General features: G+C 47.2%; 3 long non-coding RNA genes across 3 annotated transcripts in view; 1 reads left to right on the top strand and 2 right to left on the bottom strand.

The window, feature by feature from the left end:
* The window catches only part of LOC146772891 (uncharacterized), a 33,413-nt gene extending 18,440 nt beyond the window's left edge, over positions 1-14,973 (top strand). The window contains exons 2-3 of the long non-coding RNA XR_014972038.1: positions 14,031-14,590; positions 14,752-14,973. This is a non-coding gene — a long non-coding RNA (uncharacterized LOC146772891). The remainder of the gene's footprint in view (positions 1-14,030; positions 14,591-14,751) is intronic.
* On the bottom strand, positions 5,469-13,088 carry LOC146772892 (uncharacterized). The gene is made up of 2 exons (XR_014972040.1): positions 12,261-13,088; positions 5,469-8,499 (listed from the first exon to the last, which is right to left on the bottom strand). It is a non-coding gene; the product is annotated as an uncharacterized LOC146772892 (long non-coding RNA).
* The window catches only part of LOC146772890 (uncharacterized), a 42,562-nt gene continuing 40,886 nt past the window's right edge, over positions 14,886-16,561 (bottom strand). Inside the window, exon 3 of the long non-coding RNA XR_014972039.1 lies at positions 14,886-16,060. This is a non-coding gene — a long non-coding RNA (uncharacterized LOC146772890). The remainder of the gene's footprint in view (positions 16,061-16,561) is intronic.

The following is a 16,561-nucleotide window of genomic DNA, read 5'->3' as shown; positions in this document are numbered from 1 at the left end:
AGAAATCAGATAATCTCCAGGATTTGTTTTTTATCATTTGGACTTATATATATATTCACAATGATAAGTTGCTACCCTGCAAAATCAATGGCTAAAATGACTCAGATATCCTTACTGCCGCTTTCTAAAAATTGCAAAGAAGTGAATATCTTATTACTAAACTACTTCAGAACCCCACCTGAGAGCCTAACCAACAAAACCTTAACTGTTGAAAAGCACAATTCACAATAACCCTGCTTCACATGCATAATTAATCTATAGCTCTCCTGAAAACAAATAAAATTATATTTGGAAAGAAAGGGGCGCTGTTGGAGTTTACCCAATTTATATTCGAGCCTGGCTGGAATCCAGGATAGAATTGTCATTAAATCATGAACCAGTGCTTGGTTCTCTGCAAGGTGACACTTCTAAGACTACCCAAACACATGAGTCCATCCACAGCCTCAAAGTGCATTTAGGCACTCGTTACTACTTTCCTTGGATTAGTGAAACTGATAACAATAGTTTAATAGTTTGTGGGGACATGAGCCACAACAAGTGTGTTGGTTGAGAGATTGCTTAGGGGTGTCAATCTACAAGAAAGAACATGCAGGTAGAAGATTATTAAGAACCTAGATTTATGACCCTTGCAAGTGTTCTAGAAGCACCAGAGGCTGGGATACTTTTTTTAGTACATTTTGTTGATTTTTTGCAGCCACCAAAAAGAAGAAAAATAAAAGCAGTTGAAATCCATCAACATCATGATACGTGTATTTGGATATGTGTGTCTGTACTTCCATCATTGCCCAAAACTGTCCCACCGCCTGCCATGAAATTGACACTCATGTGATATCACAAATATCCTATGGCCTGCCAATTCCTCCACTTCACAGAGTGTGCTATGACACAGCATAATGTAGAGATGGTTTCCTTACAGCACACTTTTCAGTTCAGGGCGGTGTATTGTTTGGGGATCAATCAATTTACTAAGTATTGTGGCCCATTCCACCAAATCCTCTGTCAGATGACCATCCTTTCTCATAATCCCAAGGTGCTGTTCATCTGTCACCGTCGATTCCAAGTCTCATGTCCGGGGCCCCAGTGGAGTCCCAAAGAATGGCTATCCTACACTTAGCCAACACAGTACCAACAGCCATCATGTGGGTCCTCATCTTTTAGGAGCGTGTGACGGGAAAGACACCGACAAGCATTGGCTCATAAAAAACATTTGACCACTGAGTTTCAGAATATGGGTTAACCAGGAGCAGCCCTGTAGGAGAGTGGAATCTGACTAATGGTTGCCCCCAACTTTTTGCCTGGTATTTAAGTGGTTTTTGACTAGTCTGGCTGGGATCCTGCTATCCAGGACCCCAGCCTATCTGCTTTCTCCCTAAAACTGTTGTGAGTACTCTAGGTACAAACATAATTGGATGCTGGGCATGCCCTACCAGTCCCTTGTAGATGGTACCCTAGGTACCCAGGGCATGGGTCCCCCAGTAGGCCTACCAGGGCTGCAGCACTTATTGTGCCACCCTGGGACAGCCACCCAAAATGACACCACCAGGCCACTACTGTAGCCTGGGTAAGGTGGTGCTAGCACCCCTTACAGGGACGTAGGTACCCTATGTCCCATACCATACAACACATATACTCTCATAGGTCACCCCTATGGCAGGCCCTGGTAATCCTACAGGGCTGGGTGCTGAGGTATGTGTGAGGGGGGACCCCTACGTGAGTAGGACCTCTCTGCAACCTTCGTAACATCGTTACTGGGTTGTTTGTAGTGTAGCCATACCATATACTCTTAACCGCATTATAAGTTATTGCGTCATCGCTGTAACTTAGGAATGGCTACACAGAACCATATCGTGTTTGGTGTCAAACATGAAGGAATCATACCCCCAGTCCAGCCATGGGCATGGGGGCACGATTCCCCCTTGCTAGGAGGGTGATATGGGAAAAGCGGTAGAATTTGGACACCAATTTAAAAGTGCACATGTACCACAAAATGGCTACTGTTCGCCACCTACACGACTCTGGCTGGCTGTTGCTGGGGAAAACCCCAGCCTCGCCATCTGGACAATAGGGCTCCTGTGGCAGGGAGGTGCCAGCACCTCCCCAGACAGGATATGTGGATTGGAACAGGGTGGGTGCACCAAACGTCCTTTCAGAGGTGCACGTAGGCAGCTGCAGAGCCCCAATTCTGCATACACCGCCTGGAACCGGTTCAGGGGCGTCCTGCCCCTCGCCCAGGCGGGAAACACACAAAGGGGAGTGGGTGTAGCCACCCTTTCCCGCCTCTACTCTGATTGGTAGGCTCTCTTTTGGACCATCCCCTAATCTTGGGGATATATGGGAATAACTTTGCCCTAGAGCCTTAGATTCGTACAGGACTTCACAGAACTGACCTTCGACGAGCTGCTGCCCAGCTGACTGAAGAAATCTCCCTTGGGATAAAGGAGTTATCCCCCTGCTTGGCAGGCACCTAAAAGACTACAAGATACCCGGTTGGAACTTCGTTGCTCTCTCGACCTTCGACGCCTTCCAGCAACCTCGAGGTGGGTCTCCAGTGCATCCCAGCGTCCTGTGAGTGTGCCCAGCAAGTCTGAGCACCCTGGACCACGTGGGTGTCGAGATCCCCGCATACCCCGAGACACCGGCCACCTCTTGTCCAGCACACGACCCCGACCAGTGGGGAAGTTGTGCTTTGGCCCATTCTTGAGCCAACCTTCAAGCAGCATTTGTGCCGACTCTCAGCTCCCTGGCCCGCTCCGGTGGCCCGTGGGAGCCCTTTTACGCACTCCATTTTGCTGCCTTCCGCGGTCCCTTGTCTCTCGACTTGTGGGCCCTGACGGAGGACAATCTTCTTCTCCAAGAGTTCCCCTGGTTGCTCCAGGCCTGCTCTACGCTCCCTGCAAAGGAGAGCACCCTCAGACCTCGTGGGTCTGCACCAGCAGCTGCTTTGTTCATCTTGCGTGGGTTGCGGTTGCCAATGCTTAGTGGATCCAATCGGGACACTAACACCGCAGCGACCCTCAGCCGACGTGGGACAGTCGCCCTCCAGAAGCTGGCCTTCCTTGAAGCCTCCCGGAGCCCGTGACTGCAGAGCCCAGCTGTACCTTCCACACCTGAAGCACCCGACATCCACGAGCTCCTTCCTGTGAGCTCCCTGGTCACTGTGCTGTGACCCAGACTCTGTCCCCTCTGCTTTCAGGTTCCTCTTTGTCTTTTCTTCAACTTTAATCTTAACGACTTCAACGACACTTCCAGCTAGCAGCAGTTTGGACTCCTTTTCCATAGAAAATCAGCCCGCGACCCGACACCAGAATCGACCTATGCACCCGGCTTCCCTGGGGCAGGTAACAGTGGTACTTCGGTACTTCCGTGGTGGTGGGCTCTCCAAAGCCTTAAGTCTCAAGCCTTAACTTTGTACTGTTGTTAGAAGTGTCCTTAAACCTTAATTATTCAACCGCGACATTCTCCATAGGCTAACATTGCGATCCTGATAGCAACTTCTCGCATTGCACACGCCTCCCGTGGGTCCCCTTCCTCTTAACTGTGGGTGGATTCTTAAGGGGCCAGCGATCCTGAATGCCCTAGGCATTGCCTGTAGAATTGTCGTGGTTCTTATACCACTATTTTAGTATATGGTTTGGTCCCCCCCTGGGGCCCATTGATTTCTGTGCTATTTATTGTGTTTATAAATGCTTGTTTGAAGTGTAACTTTGCCACTAGCCACATAAAGTGACTGTGGGATTCTGTCTAGAATAAATACATATATTTTATATATATACCTGTGTGGGCTACTCTTTCATTTGGTTATTCAAGAGGTTATTATGGTAAAACAATAAGCTTAACACTCCTTCAAGACTTAGCCTGAAGGCTGCTCTCCACAGCTACCACTAGGATAGCTTTCTTTAAAGGTTGTCTTAAACCTATCATCAATAGGAGTCGAATTGGACTGGTGCAAGGTGTCCCTATAACTAGGAACAGCATATGCCAGGCCAACTTCTCACAAGCCCCAAACCATGTGAAGAAAGTCAGCTCCTTGCAAGAGGTTGGAATAAAGTTAATTGAACCTCCTACGGCAGGATCATGTTTATATGAAGGACTACTGCCAGTAATAAAGCTTGAGGTTTGGAAACTAGTAAAGGCAAATGGTGTATTACTCACACTGTTATAGCTTGTACCATCTTATCGGAACAGAGTTGTAAATATTTGACATACAACAAGACTGCTAATATATATTAGACCAATGTTGAAGTGGCTGCTCCACAAATGGTTTGGACTAAGTCACCTTTTCAATGCTGAGGAAAACCCTGGGCGAGATAATTCTCTCTTTTGGTAGTATATCTTCTGTAACAAATGAGATAGAACTCATAATTGGTCAATGCCAGTATATAATTTTGTTGGGAAAGGCTTTGCAGCTCTCAGATGACCTAGTGCTCTTGCAGCCACACCTTCCTAAAACACTTTATCTTGCATGATGTCGTATAGGGGCTAACAGTGAATGTCGCAACCAATACTATGTGACACTGGGGAAGGTGTCCGAGAAACATTAAGGACACCCCTAACAGGGACAGATACAGGTATCTCTTTTAACAAAGCATTTCCAATCAAAGAATTATCATGTGATATGGATCAGGTCATCAGTGTAAGGTTTTCAATGGCACAGCTAGGGCGGCCCCACCGTCAGGAAGCTGACAGTCTGCCCATCTCTAGAAATACACCTAACTTAAAAGTTACATAAGTGTTTTGTATAAAGCTACTAGTATCAAACATTAACCACTGCATTAGTACAAATATGGTACATCAATTTTCAGACAGATTTTATTTAAGGCACTCTGCCACATAAAAAACTATTATCATCCCAAACAATACATAATCTCATAAAGGTTACTCAATATTGGAGAATTATACAGTTGTAAAAAATTAAATAGCAGGTGAGCTATTCTTGAACATTTTTATTTATTTTATTTTATTCATAAAGTTTTATATAGCGCGAACAAGACCAAAACTTTGGCGCCGGAGCGCTGTACAACCTAGCAAATAGCATCAAATATACAATGAGGAAAATATAGAATATACAACATGGAAAGATAATACAAAGAGAAATAGTGAAAACACCAACAATAAAATCAAATTGGCATGGATAGTCGCCTCAGATAGGAAGGAGATTATTCAGTAGTCTGATTTTTACTTTGTTTTTTAAAACAGCGAATGAAGGGATGATTTTGTTCTCTGGGAGAAGAGAGTTCCAAATATTTGGGGCAATACCGGAAAAAAGCTTTCCTATAGGTTTTCTTTTTGTGAAGTTTTTGGGTTTCAGCAGTAGGGAGCATGTACTATGAAAAGTTCTATTTTTTGCGGACAGTCCCAGTTTCTGAGCCAGGTAGGGAGGAGTGTTGTGGTGGATGGCTTTGTACGTCAGGCATGCTATTTTTAGGTGGATCCTAGATTCATAGGGTAGCCAGTTCAGAGAGTGGTGGGCCGAGGTGCTGTGATCATTTTTCTTTATGCCTGTGATGAGCCGTGCAGCCGCATTGAGGGTAGCCCTCAGCGGTGCTAGTTTTTATTTTTGGTATGCCAACGAGGGTAGCATTCCCATAGTCAAGTTTGGAGATCACAAGAGCCTGAACAGGCTTTCATTTTCTCAAGACTTGGTGATGGATATTGGCCACTCTGGTTGTGGAGCTGATGTGATTCAGCATGGAGAGGTTGTTGTCTAGTGTTACTCTTAGGTATTTTGCTGAATCAACGATCTGTGGAGTACAGTTCAAGGCGGTGAGTAGTGGAAGCCGCAGTAATGTTTATGAAAACCTGAGGTTTGGGGGGCAAAACCCCCCAGCAATGTGTACGTGAACAATGTAACTGGTGCACATGCAAAGTGCCTCCATACCTACAGGTGGGGTACATGCTGCAGGAATGTCTAAATAAACAAACATAAAAGTCATTTTCCTTGAATCGCATTCCCATACTGTTGCAGCAAAAGCAACCGACAAATTTGAGGAATGGGCAGAGTGGAGATGCAAGAGCTCTAGGAACTGTTAAAAAACAAACAAAGCCCCATCATCTGCTAAATGGTCCCTTAAACCCTGTGAAATACTGGGGGGGGGGGGCTGGTGCACAAGCTCAAGAACTGTATGTGTGTGTGGGGAAGCTGTCTCAGCCTGGGCTGGCACACACGACGGGGGCCAAAGCCCATAGAGGCCTCTCGGTGTTGAGTCCAATCTGAAAGTGTTCAGCATACCCTTGGATTGACCCTGCTAGCAATTGGGCATTGGTTGATGGGCTAGTGAACCAGGGTCACCGGTGGGCCACTGTTTTGGGGCCTTCGTAAACCACACCCAGAGACTGAATCACTTACACAGCTCCCCCCCCCCCCCACGCCACTGCAATGTTGTGCCAGGATTTTCTCGGCTCACCAGCTGTGCTGTAAATTTAGGCTGGGGGACAGCCTTTGGAGCATACTCACCTTGGTGCACTGCCTTACATGCCTTGATAGATGTAGTGTCATCTCCCCCACACAACCATCACCTTCAGGTCATGGCAGGTGCAGGGAGGTTGCGTTTTATGTAGGGGCCTTGCAGGGAGTCGAGTCACATCTGGACAGGTTGACCTACACATCACCCCCTTGATCAGCAGCAGTGTGCCTTTTTTTTATTTAAAAAAACCCTTGACAGTTAAAGTACAGAGGCCAGAATAAAAGAGATGATCACAGATTGTCTGCAATTAGTTCCAGAGTGCCTGAGCATCAGTGTGATCCCAATCCGAACATGGGTCCATAGCATGTTGTGTATGTACAATGAGGGAATGTGATCATCATGGTAGGTACTGTTAGCATGCAAAATACTAGGGGAAACACACATTTGATGGTGGAACATGAATTGCCATAACCAGACATATGTATGTATCACAAAGTGAATGCATGACTCCACCACAACACACTTTGAAATATCGTAGGGCAACAAAACTACAATGTACTCACAATAGTATGACATTGTGATGCGTCTATGTACAGTAAAGCCCAGAGGATATTGGCCCAGACAACACACATGTCTCCAGATCCAGCCACTCAGTACTGATTTCAGTGTCTCCAAATACAACAACACAGAAGTGATTGTGTCACAGTTGTCAGGGAAATATCTGTTGACAAAATCCATCTTGGATTTGAAAGAAGCATGGGCCAACAACAATGTAGGCTACAGTCACTGTGTGTGGACTGGCGCCACTGCACACAATTCCCAATCTGTATGTGTCTACAGTCCTCTTTGGCCAATGTCATTCGCAGAACTTCAGGATCTAGCTCCTCAGGCTGTAGTGTGTTCTGCAAAAAAATAATCCCATTTTGAATGTGCAGATTGTGTCCTGCGCAGTAGTAGGAGTATGCATGAGTCTCAGGACATAGGATCCACAAACAGTGTTGGTATGTCTACTGCACAGCTCATTGTGTAAGATAAGCTGCCAGCACGGGTGAAGATGTTGCGGGGGTGGCCCAATCTGTGGCGTCACAAACACAATTGACATAGTCATCCGCAAGCCAGGGGAAATGGGTACATCTTGTGAGTATGAAAGACATGTGCTACATAAAGTATTCTTTGTCCACATTTGGCACTGAAACACTGTCCAAAAATCTATGGAAATATCAAGGAGACCTTCAACAAACACATATTTCTATCAGGCTCTATGGCAGTATTTAATGGGCACAATGGGAGCCCTCATGGACACACACAAGGGCTACTCTTGCAAAACCAGATGAAAGCTAACAAAATTCAGAGAACGCAAACACTTATGGAACTGGGTGTACTGTTCTAGTGTCAAATGTGTGTTTGCTTACAGTGCAATGTGTTTTCCTCAGCACAACCAGAGATATCATCACAATGACTGCATCTCCCTTTGTGTCCCCATACCTCGGACATTCAAAGTCAGAATGCCAGCAATAACCATGCGTGTGCAGTGTACTGGCAAGTGTGACGATGCGTTTTGGAGTAGCGTGACCCTATGTGTCACAACAACACACATCCATGACATGAACATTGACGGGGCTGTACACCTCTAAGGAATGGACTGCCATCCAATGTTTCGGAATCATGAAAATTGCAAATTCTGCAATCACCATATCCATCCCAGGGCAGTTTCCAAGGGCAAGAATGACCAATAACTGAGTACAACTACCTACAAGGGGTGAAATGCCACATATGCCAACACACAGCTCAGACAAGGCTAGGTGGAGCCAACTTTTCCGGTGATGCCAATCGGTCTTGCATATGACAGTGTACTTAAAATGGCCATTACAACAATCAGTAATGAGCATCCATTGGCAGACAGCAAGCTGTTGAGGAATCATTTGGAGCTTGACTGGTCTTCATATGCTGATGATGGAGTTGCAGACCTGCCCTCAGTGTGGCTCCCCTCATCCTCCCCACCAGTGGATGCCTCCATGTCCGAATCTGCACTATGACCCAGACTGGCAAACTGCTCCTTCTACACCCGTGGCACTGTCTCCTCCACTGGCCGATGCTGATGTTGTGAACAAAAATGAAAAAGATTCACATAAGTCATCTGTATGTACCTGACACATAGGTAACATTGCAAACACTCACAGTTCAAACAACTACATTATTTGAATTAGTGCTATTGACTTTTCATACATTTACATACATGGCACGTGTCATTCTGCAAGTTAACCATGGCTCTCTCACACATGTGGTTATCTGCAACATTGGGTGCATCAACATCAACTGACACAACCACATTGTCGACTACTTCACTATGTAGCATGTGATGTGTTGCCTTTTGCACCTGACGGTCTCACCTCAGCATGCCCAGGGGTTCGCCTCACCCATATCGCCGCTGCGGTGCACAAACATCCCTCAGCAGATCTGGCCCCAGCCGTCCGCGGCGGTGAGCCACAACTTTCAATTGACTCCCGTGGGAGACCGCGATCCTGACCGGTCATCATTATTGGTATGAGCAGGGGAGGCGCGTCGGAGAGTCCCCAGGAACTCGTCCGCCTGCCGTGGAGTGGTGCAGATTATCGCACGGTCTCGGTGCCGTATCCGTAGTTTGGCTGGGTATAGCAGGGCGTACTCTTATGTTCTCTTTGCGCAGCTTCTGCTTCACCTGGACATATTTCCGCCTCGCTTCTTGTACCGCCAGGGTGAAGTCCGGATAAATGGAGAACGAGTTTCCTTCATATTGCAGGTCCGGGACGTCTCGAGCTCTCCGTAAAGCTGCATCGCGGTCACGATAATTAAGCAATGTTGCCACTATGGGTCGCGGCGGTGCGCCCACCGAAGGCCGAGGACCCGGAATACCTATCAGGCGGATGTTATTTCTTCGGCTGCGCGCCTCTAAGTCCTCATTCTTGGCCGCAATCACTTTTAGCAGCTTATCCATTTGCGTCATTTGTGTGGCCATAGTGGTGGAGGTGTCCTCAGTGGCAGAGATCCGTCTCTCCGCTTCCTTAATCTGCTCCTCATGTTTATCCACTTTCAGCACTAAGAAGTCGAGCCGGGTATTCATGGTATCCATTTTCCCGGAGAGGGCGTTTAAGCTCTGCTGCATCACTATGAGCATGTTCTTTAATTCTTCACTGGGGTTAGGCTCGGTTGGATTCGTCTGCACCGGGCCAGGCTCCCCCACCTCCTCAGCGGCGGAACGCGTGGCCGTCTTCTTTTGCTCAAAGGGCAGTTTAGATTGCAGTGCGTCAGCTTTCCCCATGGTGCTGCCCCAGCGAGCGCCCGTTAATTAAGGTGGCCCACGGGAGCCACACAACGAAATATCTCCTCCGATGCACTAGCTGCCTGATAGTAGTACTATCCGTTCCTCCCAGCCTCCTTGTTAGCTGCTGTTTCGTATGACTAGGCCTCCCTCTGTCGCGCTTGTTCTTAGGCCCTGTCTGGCATGGTGTGAGCACCCCTCCTCAGCAAAACGCCTGTTCTCCGATTATGCACATATATGTGCCTCCTTGCCAGTCCTTGTCGCGCTGCAGACAGGCCCTCGATCACCTCTGGCTTCCCTCCCGTGATATTCAGCAAATGTCTCAATGGGCCTCAGACGATGCGTCGCCCTCCGCCACCTCCTCGCCGATGCGGCAGCAGTCAGGCGATCGTACCGCCGTCAGTTCTCCAAGGCACCGCTCCGCCCTCTGCTCTACAGACCTCAAAGTCCGCAGCAATTCGCCGGTGCCCAGGGCTGCCCGCCCGGCGCTGCACCCACAAGCTCTCACCTCACAGGCTCAGCGACGCCATCACGGCCAGGGCCCCCAGGGCACCTCTCCAGAGGGGGGCGAATACCTCCAGGCCCCAAGGCGGGCCCCGCCGCCACCTCCACTCTCAGCAGGGGGTGTCGCCGGGACGGCAGTCGTCCACGAGGTACGTCAGCAAACAGGCAGTCACGGCAAGGAAGGTCCGTTTCGCTCTTCCTCCAGTAGCTCCGACGAGGGCGGTCCGCGACGCGTCTAGCGGAGCTCCGGGCCCTGCCCAACGTGGGCGCCGCGGTGCTCGAGTAGCCACATCAGCCGCAAGGAGCCTCCAGCAGAAGGGGCTGTCCCGTCCCCTGGCGTCAGTTATGCCCAATATCGTCGTCAGGGATACAGCAATCGGCTCGAAACTTGTGTCGAGTGTTCAGCCCAGTGTCAGCCGCAGGTGCACAAGCATATCGACCGTGGGCGAGGGGTCCGTGGGCGGATAATTGATGCTTGATCAGGTCGGGCAGCCGGAGCCTCACATCAGCGCGGCCATCTTGGTCCGGTGCCACCTAGCGCCCCCCGCACCTGACGGTCTCGTGTCCTGATATACTTGTCTCATCTCCTCCAAGGGAGTATAGCGCTCACAATGGGAATATGATTTACACAATTAAGTTGAGACATGGTATCCATTCTGCAATCCCTAGTCATCACATTGGGAAACATTGGCTCTAATGTCACAGGTCAAATGACATCCTTGTCCAACTTTAAGCTTGCTTACTCATTGCATGAGTCATGTCAAACAGATAACAGTGATTGAACTCATTTGTCCGGTAACTTAGGTTCTCTACTGTCAGGTCACACATCTGACTCTGATTGAGGATTCACAAGGTAGTAGGCATAGCTAGGGTGAGAGGCATGTGGCACACTGTCTTGTGTCATCTATGCACAGTGTCATGAGGATGAATCAGAATGTTATGCACATTGTAAACAGCTCACCATTTTCAGATGTAAACAATGGTGAACACACTTCCAAGTCCAATAACTGCATGTGCACAATGCTTCTGGTGGAAGACCATGCCAATGGCCCATCTGGGTGCACTGTCTGTACAGACTATCAGTACTGAACCTCCATTCTTCATGAGTCCAATCCTGTCCAGACTGCAGAGGTCCCCATTTATATGGCCCAAGTCTGAATGTCTTTCACTTCCATCAGACATATTGCACACTTCCTACAGCTTAGATAGCTCTTCTTTTGATTCTTATTTTGTTGATTCACTTCAAGCTGATGCATATTGTACACCTCTCAGGTTGACAGTGATGCATCATACACATGGTTTACAAAGCCCCAAGTATGTATGGTCAACAGCATTTACACACATGACAACTGCTGTGAATGTGTATCTAACATCAGACCTCACATCTTCAGCCATGTTTCAACCAGTGACCAGTGTTTGTCAGTGAATGGCATGTACTGTCACTGTTACAGAGTCAGACCCATGGAATCACTCCAGTAAATGGAGAGAATGGAATCTTACACACAATCATGTGACAGGCCAGTGTGACAGATGACCAGAGTTAGCATACGTGAAATTGGCCCATGGGATACATTTATAACACAGAGGAGCATGGCTGGGACTTTGGCACAATGAGAAAGCAAAACACACCAATGCCTTAATCTTGATGTCACCTGCTGCAGGGACGTATAGCATGGCCTCTTCTCACTTATTTGCTGCAATAACAACATGCCTCACACATTTGTGAAAACCAAACTGAGAACAGATCATACATTAGTCAATGTGCTGCCACATGTTGGGCATTTGCATTACTCCAAAAGGTTACCTCCATGCACATGTTTCTGTTATTTGTGGTGATCACATGAGCATGGCACTACAGTCACTTCCCTGAACATTACTGACTCACATCTCCCTGATGAAAGGGGCATAACCGGGCATCAAATGATCCCTGTGCATATGCATCTTACAAAATGGATCAGTGGGTTTGGCTGACTTACAACCAGTAAAAGAGGCAGCAGGCTAAGGTACTGTAACATGCATGTCTAACAAAGGTGTGTGAAAAGGCACATACTCACCCCCTCCGTGCTGCTGTCGCTTTCAACTGCCCATCCAGGTCAGGGAAGACCACCGCTAGTATGCGGAGCATGTGGGGGGTCAGTGTTCAGTGCCCGCCCCTCTTGCCAGGATGTGACAGGCCCAGCTGGACCTCAGCGATCTTCTTGGCCCAGCCACAAGGTCCTGCCACCTCTTGCAGCAATGACAGACGCGCACCTCCCAGGCGATGGTCCTCCACATCTTGGCCTTTTCATGGGCTTTGACCTGTAAGGATGACATGCTGACAGAACCTTTGTGCACATGCAACATGTTTCTGAGTCAGACACCTGTACACACTGTTCATGGTTAGTTTGCCAACAATGTCTAAGGGCTAGGCATATGGCATTCTGCGCAGTTGTGCTGGCTTCAATGATGAATCCATCCCATGAGAACAGTTAAGATGTTCACTTCAGTACACAAACTTCTACAGCAGTGTACCTGCCCACAACTGTTATCTACACCCTTTTAAAGTTACAGATAACATTTTACTTGCTTGCCAATGAGATTCCTAATGGTAGTATAGCATGGTGATTGCACATCTCCAATGAAAATGCAGTGTGATCATCACTCACCTGCTCCTCTGGTTTGCCATAGAGCCGGCTGTACACTGGCAGGAGGGTGTCCAACAGGGTCTGGTTCCCTTCCTCACTGAAAGCTGAGGCCCTGTCCACTGTACATGCAATAGTAGCTCCCAGAGGATGTGGTAACAGCAGCAGAGAGATGGGGAGGTGCAGGAATGATGCAGGTAGTGCAGACAAGTGAAGTCTTTAGGGAACAGACAGACATATCTAAACAGCAGAGGCGGTCTCAAATCCATACAGCAAAAGTTATAGGTTTGCGTCTGTCGCATTATCCAAATCGGTCCAATGCATTACATTGCTTGCAAACGACACGCCTACCACAACGTTAAAAAACTCTTCATCGGACCGTGTGTGACTTTGATACATCGGTGATGGGAGGTTAAAGAGTCAGATTCCACGCGATGGCAATAGGAATCGAAATGCTTGTCTGTCACCACAACAACCAACATGCAATGGCTGTGACCAAATCAGTTTGGATACTGCTACCGTGTCCTCTGAATACTAACCCATGTCTGTGACCATAACAATCCACATCCAATGGCTGTGACCGAATTGGTTCAGATGCGGCTACCGCGTCCTTTGAATACTCACACAAATGAATGATGTGTGTGTTGGGTGTTTTACCAGTGTATCTTTGTTGTCCCAGACTCATGAAGGCATCATATATGCAACTCCAACATAGTTAATGGTTTGTGTATGAAATTGTATGTGTGATGCTGACCTGACAACATGGCAGTGTCCATCCTGGACAGTAGTGTGCATAATTTTCAGAGTGGGACGCTGAATGTATGTGGTGTCCCACATATCTGTCAATTCTTGATCCATATACGTGTACATTTTAAACATGTAATTGTTCTCACACACCTATATCTCTGCATATTTTGTGTTGATTTGTTTAGTATGTGATGCTTGATTGACATGACTGGTGACAGACAGCAGTGAATTTGTCAGTATGGCACACAAATTGCTGTGTGACCATACCGTGGTAAAAGATATGGAAAGGGTCATAATGCTGTGATATGTATCTAAGATCAACTGTATTCCTTTAAACATGTATTACAAATGTTCTATACTCTAATTTGGGTTCAAATGTCATGTTCTGTTTGTATTGATGCATGTTATCTTATACATCTGTATCTAACAACAATTGTGTTTACACTCTACACATAGGTATCGCAGACGACCACCAGTCTACAGGCCTTTCCCAGACCTGCAGACCATGGAGGAACGTGACCAAATCCAGAAATACCGTTTCACCAGAACAATAATGGAACAGTTGGCTGAGGAGTTGGCACCAGATTTGATGCCTAGTCGCACATATCCCATTGCACTGACCCCCAAGGTGAAAGTTATGGCTCCCTTACCTTTCTTTGCCAATGGTTCTTTCCAGTATACTGTGTCACCTCTGCAGAAGTGCGGTTCAATGAAGCACAGGGTCGTACCAGGCGAGTGGTTGAATGAACGTTTGGTCTCCTGAAAACAAGGTTCCGCTGTCTGGATCGCCCAGGAGGAGCACTACAATATGGCCCCCTGAAAGTGTGCAAGATTATCCCAGCCGCATGCATGCTCCACAACCTTGCAATCCGGAAGGAAATTCCACTTATACTGAATGATGAAGACCAGCAGCCACCAGCAAGAGAGGACCCAGGCTTGGGACATGATGCGAGTGATGATGAGGATGATGTTGGGGATTTTCGACAACAACTTATCCGCAACTTCTTCACCCGAATGTGAGTATTCGATGAGAGGTGTCAACCCCAATATGTTTGTTTGTGTGTTGCAGTTGTCCTATGTGTATGTATGCTGCTGAGTGTGTTATTCTTCAGTAGGTTTGTACTGAGTTGCAACATCATTTCTGAGTTCCTGACTGTTCTATGTTTCTCCTTACCAGAATACTGTGCCAAATTAACTGCAGAGTTGTGACCGCACCGGACCCATGATACTGTGCCATACTCCAACATTGAACAGTTGTGGAATTCCCTGGAACGCACTTCCTTCTGAACTGATGGTCATTTCTTTTTACTTGTGAGCCTTTTGTTACTGTGTAATGTGACTAGACTTTGGGTTAAGGTGCAAGGTTGTATCAGTAGAATAAACCTGTGCTCCACATTGAGGTGTGCCTTGTCTTTGCACACATCCACAGGTTATCCTGAAACAAAACATATTCCTTGATGATCTGTTTTGGTGACAATAATTGTTGTTTGTGCTTGCAAAATGTGATATGTTTGCAGACAGTAAACTTAAATTGAATCAGTACCATGAACTATGGGTTGTGTGATAACCTGGTTGGGTCTATCTATCATGCTGTGACAGGTTACATTTACTCCCAAGTCAGTAGTTAACATTTCTGAAGTGATTCCTTATCCAATGTTGTTGACACTTTCTTCTTTGTTATTAAGTGCGTCATTTCAATCAGCACATTTGTGTTTCAAAGTCATGACATGAGCAGGTATTTTGTGTAAGGAGATTTATTTTAGTGCATTATTTGATGATAAAAATTCAGATAATGGGGGAGTGCTCAAACAAAACATGGAAAACAAAGTGCAGAGAGGAGTTGGTTGTGTTTGTAGATGAAGTCTTCAGGAGCTAATTCGCAGTTATTTGAGTCAAAAGTCCAATTTAGACCCTCTAGCTAATGTGGGACAGTTCATGTATGTGTCCATTTTGTCATAGTGGGCTGCCTGCTGCTGTTGCATGGTCCTCAGGATCCCAACTGCCTGGCCAAAATCTCTGGTGCAACCCTCATACGCATGGAGGATTCTGGATAGGTGTGGTTGATCTTCTTCAGCACCACCAGCTGCATAATTGCCATGTCTCCACGGCCCCTCCCACCACCACTACCCACCCGAGCAGGACCAGTTGTTGGTGGCACAGTCAACACTGAGCCTCTTTCCTCGTTGACAGTGGTGTTGTTGTCCGCCAACTCCAGAGTACCCCGTGTTGCTGTGCTGTCAGTGGTGGCTCGGATGGTGTGTCCATGAGGGTAGGGGTCAGCTGGGTGTTGTCAGCTGAGGCGGGAGTGGTTGCAGAGGATACTGATGTTACTGCAGCTGGTGCTGTGGCCTGAACCACACCTGAAATGCCAGGTAGTTAATCATCGTCTGAAGATGGTTGAGACCCCTCAAAGCCGGAGAGCTCAGGGTCAAATAGAGTCTGGGACTGGCTGGTTTGGTTTGTTCCAGAGGTGTTACCAGCTTGCCCTGTGGGTACATAAAAGACACAATGATTGATGCGAATGTCCACAGTCCCCCAAATCATACCCATTACATAGGCTACTGAACCTAATGATGAGTTAATGTACATAGATTGGCCTCCTTCGGCTATAATGCTGGCCTATGTTTTTGTCCAGCTCTGTGCTTACATGGGCATGTTGTGTTTAGTTGACATTACATGTCCAAAGACATTAACTGGTTTGTGACACCCTGTGCTTGACACAGGTGTGTTGGTGTTTTCCACATCTGTACTTTCACAGTGACATAGGTACTCTTTCTCTCCCAATATAGTTATTTTTTAGGCCTGTGCACTGGGCTTAGTGCATGTCGCTAGAAGTCACATTGGTGTGGCTACCTACACACTCACAGACTGGTAATATTTCAGATTTTGTGGGGCTTGTAGTGAGTGAGGTGCCTCTTGTTCTCATCTCATTATACACATGGGAATAGCTGTGAGTAAGGTGTTAATGCTTAGCTTTGCGCCTACAC

The sequence above is a fragment of the Triturus cristatus genome, chromosome 12 (assembly GCF_964204655.1).
Source record: "Triturus cristatus chromosome 12, aTriCri1.1, whole genome shotgun sequence".
NCBI lineage: Eukaryota > Metazoa > Chordata > Amphibia > Caudata > Salamandridae > Triturus > Triturus cristatus.
Note: the sequence above shows the minus strand (reverse complement) of the source record. Positions and strands in the feature narration are given on the sequence as shown.